Below are 5,479 nucleotides of genomic sequence, written 5' to 3' on the forward strand. Positions count from 1 at the left end.
ATATGAGCTAATTATCTCAAGAATTGCACAAGGAAGTAGGGGCTTGGTAGGCAGCAAAATTGGCTAAGTGTTGGCTTGAGATGGTTTATGAAGCAAAGAGATAGATTGTACTTGTGTAAGGATTGTTTGGGTTGAACAATCATTGTATTTGGGTCTCATATATTCTAGTTAATGCAATATAAATAGTCGGGGTTTTCAGCAGTTGCTTTCCCTAGAAAAATATTGTGTTATGTGCGATTGAAATTCTTCCTTTTCTTCTTAGTGTTTTCATTGATCACTTTTGGTTTCCGCTGATGAGTAGAGTAGATTATTGTTTTTTGTTTTAGCATATCACATAAGGTGTTGAATCTACAAGTAAAAATATACATCCTGCATTGCAGGGCTTCCATAGAGAGACTTTCCATGGTGGCAAGTTGTGTTTATTTCTCATGCAACCTCTCTCTTATCGTTGTGTTTTATGCTTGTAGCTCCTCCTTCATAATAGACTCCCTTTGTCTCAAATCACTCAATTCCTTGCCCATTTCAATGGCTTTCTCCTCCATGAGGCCCACATATTCCACATTCTTGGATTTGGCAATTTTCATCCACCTATGGGTTCTGCCTCTATCTGTCTCCAGCCCATAGAGGAGTGGGACTACAATTTTTTCAGGGATAATCCCTCCTCCAATAAATTTGTAGTAGGACACCAAGCTAGGTTGTGGATCAGGGTCTTGGAGCTCTTGGAGGTCCTTTCCAACTGGCTTTGAGGTGGCTTCTTCTTTCTGTAGCTCATTTTTCTACTCCTATAGCTTCCCTTGTTCCTGCTGTAGCAAACTCTGCCTCTCCTGTAGCAAACCCTATCTCTCTTGTAGCTTCTCTTCTTATGCTTGCTCAAAGGCAACTTGTATCTTGGGTTTCTTGAAGGTCACTGACCTAGTGGTGGGCCTACCCATAGATGTTAACAATGACTTGGTTTTGGTTTTAGGAGAAGTGACCTCCTCAATCTTTCCCTCACTGGGTCCTACTTTTTCTTTTTTACTCAGTGAATCATCAATAATGATACGGACCCTTGTGGGAGTTTGTGATTTCCCTTGTCTAATTATGATGATTTTCCTGGTTTTGAATTATAGGGGACCTTGTCTTGGTTTGCTCCTCTTGGGCTTGATAGGTGTGCCCAATGTAGCCAATGTTGCAGCTACTTCTTGTCCAGTATCCCCTGGAGATAAACTTGTTTGATGTGGTTGTTTCTATGATTCTTGGCGTTTAGAAATCTCCTTAGGGCTTACTATTCCTTCTACTTGTTTCTTCCCATCTTCTCGTTTAATTTATGCTTCTCTTTCCTCCTCTTCCTCTTTTTTTCTTTCCTCTTCTTCTATTTTTGCTGCCTCTTCCTCTATTTTTCTGCTTCTCATTCCTCTGGTTTTCCTTCTTTACCTCTAGTGTTAGAGGTTGGTCTTTCTCAAGGTGTGATGGCTTGGGTTTTTATGAAATTTTCCCTATCCATGTCCACAAATTTAGTCCATAGGATAGGGTTCCTTAAGTGGCTCAAAGCATCCATCACAATTAACTTGATGAGGCCAAGGTGAGCTAAGTGTTGGTTCTTTCCTTCCATCAACTGACTCAACTCCATGATTAACTATAGGAGGAAATGGGGAACAGTAAGTCTTTGAGGGAGAGGCGATTATGCCTTGAATCTCAACTCATGGAGCAATATGAAAGGGTAGGCATAAACTACACTCAATCTCCCTTCACAAGATATATATGATTCAAGGATCTCCTATAAGATATCTGGTGTTATAAACTCCATGTTTATTGCTTTGATTTCTAAAGTATCATTGGAAAAATCCTTTATGGATTATAGGCCAATTTCAATGTGCAATATTGCCTACAAAATGATCTCGAAGATTATTGCAATGTTTCTAAAGGATACACTGTCAAAATATATTGCACCAGAACAATTTGGGTTCTTAAAAAATCGACAAATACAAGATGCAGTGGTGATTGCACATAAATCTATGCACTCCATTTAGGTGAAAAAGAAGAATGCCTTATTATTAAAATTAGACCTGATTAAAGCTTATGAATGTGGTGACTTCTGTTTTCTACAAATGATCCTACACAAGATTAGTCTCTCGGTGGAGATAGTCAATTGGATTATGGCTTGTATCACCTTTGTAAACTTTGCAGTATTGATTAATGGGGTGCGTTCTCGGATTTTCAAGGCCTTTAGGGGTTTGAGACAAGGATGTTCTCTATCACCTCTTTTATTTTTACTAGTTATCGATGGGATGAGCATAATGATTTCTGAGGCTCATCTCCAGGGTTATTTCTCAGGGTTTCAGATCACCAAAAACATTTCCATCACACACTTAATATTTGTGGATGATATCTTATTTCTTGGGAAGGCTTCTGCTACGGAATGGAAATATTTATACCATACTATCTCTTCTTTTGGTCATGCCTTTGTCGAGGTAGTCCCAATGGATTTGGGATTCAAATACACCAGTTTCCATCTGAAATCAAATAATTATGGCAATAGAGACTGAAGTTGGCTAATTGGATTGTTTGATTGGAGATTATCAAATTGGTCTCTAAAGTGGTGGACACTAAGTGGCAAGTTGATTTTGGTTCAGTCAGTCTTGTAGAGCATCATTGCTTATTAGATGCATCTATATTTATTGCCTCACAATATCATCAAGTGAATTGATTTTATTATTTCTAATTTCATCTAGTTTGGTTCCAACATCGTAAAAAAAAATCATATGGTTCGGTTGGAAGATATATCCAAGATGAAAGTGGATGGTGGATGGGGTATAATGAATATTGAGAAGTTTAGTTGGGCTTTGAGGGTGAAGAGCCTATGGCATGCATTATGCAAAAATTGCATATGACGACATATTATAAAGGAGATATATCAAAGGAATATGTCGATAAATGAGTGGATAAAGGAAGAGGCTCGAGCACCTTGCTCAGTTTCATACATATGGAATGTTTTGATGAAAATTAAACATTGGTTAATTGGGAACTTAAGATGGGAGATTGAATCGGGCACACTGCTGGAGATTGGGCTAGAATACCTGTTTGAGGATTCAATGGTGATCATACATTGCCTATAACACTCATTAGACATATCCATAATATGGAAATATATTATTTAAATCAGATCCAAGTGGCATATGATCCTATTTTCAATATCCATCCTAGTTATGCTCGCGATATTTGGGTCTTTTTGGCGAAATGGTTGTGTTGGGACATGTACATACAAAACTTATCTATGGCGGGTACCATATTAAGGGATAATGAAGACATTTTCACGTGGGATAGCAAGATTGAAGAGGGGCTTATATTTGTAAAGGAGGCTTATAGGTATATCACACATGTTCAATAGTGTTCTATAGGTCGGGGGTGGTTTAGAAAAAGTTTGGATCGGACAATTCCTCTAAAGCTAAAATGTTTTGGTTGGCTGGTCAAATAAAATATTAACCTAGGATAATTTATGTCACGGGGTTTTATTGGACTAGGCAGATGTGTATTATGTAGGGTTGCACTTAAGGGCGTGACACATCTTATGCTAAATTGTCTATTTGTGGTATCCATATGGATTGCAGTGTTGAACACTTTAAAGATATTTGTTGATTGGAATACAACATTTGTGGATGCTTGTATTTAGGACTTAAGATGGGCTACAATTACCACCTATCTCTTCCTTTCTATATTATGTTGGCCATTTGGAGGTGTAGAAATGCTTGCATTTTTAAAATATTTCATTGGACATAAAGCATATATGCATTATGATTTGTTCATACTTCAACGAGATTGGACCTGTGGCCAACAAGGGACCAATGAGATGCATCAAACTTGTGGACATCTAGTGAAAATACTCATAAGGGTTTTTCGATAGCACTGCAAATATCAATATATGTCGCAGTGGGGCATACATTGTTTTAAAGTCTAGTCAATACTTTTATTTTTGTTGGAATAGTGGGGCAGGCTCCAACACTAGGGCGAAGATCATGGCACTCTGGGGTGTATTATATTTCACTAAATGGTTATCCATTAAGTTGATCAATGTATTTAGTGACGCCAAAGTGATTATTGAATGGGTTGCAAAGAATATTTTCTTTGATCCTCCTATATTTTCCTATTAGATGAAAAGGATTAGGAAGATGATTGGATTGTTTTATGGGTTGACATTCACCCATATTTTCCAAGAACATAATGGAATTTTTGATGCTCTATCTAAAGTTGGCCATAGATATCATCCTGAGAAGATCATCTACTCTGTCTTCATCAATGACAGTTATCATGGGACCAGGAAAATCCAGTTTACATGAATACTTTTTTGCAAAATGAGGACTTTTTTGTTTTTATTTCCATAATCAAAACTAGCATATTTCTCTTTAACTTGTAGTGGACATATATGTAATTTCTATTGTTTTGGAATGTCTATATGACATGCTACATGGGATACATGGACTATATTGTTCACAAGGTCTTCTCTAGAGAATGGTGTTATATATATATATATATATATATATATATATATATAGATATTGAACTTTTTTAGCTATGGTCACTTAAATTTTGAATATTGAATTGAAAATATTCATTTTCATTTATTAGTCCTTGGAAGAATTAATATGAGACATGTTCTTCATGTTAGATTTAAAAGAGAATTTCAAAATTCTAATTTTGAATTTTTAGCTTCAAACTAGTCAAGTCGACCCTTCCTCAATTCCAGTCGGTCCTAGTGTAGAGACACACCCATTCGCAAATGCAGAACAATATATAAAGAGCATTCGACCTCATAAGACACCACTCAACCACACATAAGCAAGAATTCGAGGAAGTTTTCAAGTGGCATATTCTGGGCATGCCCAAATTCTAGGCATATTATGGGAGGCCAAAGTTCGGCCTAAGTAGATTAAAAAGGGTCAAATATTGAAGGGCAAAATTTTGACTTGAGTAGAGAGCTCTTTGACAAAGTTTGACCATAACTTGTTGGACAATTTAATCTCATAGTTGACTAGCTACATTAAATGTATCTTTTGTTGAATTAAAAATTTTCTAGAAGGAAAAAGTTGTTGTGTTTTTCCCCAAGTGAGTTGTTTTAAGGTAAATGTTGTGTTTTCTTTGTGCATTGTGATCTCTACTATCCTTGCGCTTTTATGGTTAAATTTTTAAAGTGTAATTTTTTAATAATGATTTTGTTAAAAGAAAATCTACATCATAATACTTTTGCATTCTAATGTCACACAAAAATCAATCATAATCTTATATTCTACAACTTATATGTAACAACTTCAAGAATATTTTGGATTTAGGGATTGAAATTCTACATCAACTACTTTTTTTTGGAAAAAAAAGAATGAGAATTTTTATTTTGAGAAAAAAAGAAAATCACATTGAATATACTCATTACGACATTTGATGATGGATTTTTGATATTTCTTTCACATATATATATATATATATATATATATATATATATATATATATA

This window comes from Pinus tabuliformis, chromosome 5_2, assembly GCF_031772625.1.
Source record: "Pinus tabuliformis cultivar Carrire ecotype Pingquan chromosome 5_2, CPIR1, whole genome shotgun sequence".
Lineage (NCBI taxonomy): Eukaryota > Viridiplantae > Streptophyta > Pinopsida > Pinales > Pinaceae > Pinus > Pinus tabuliformis.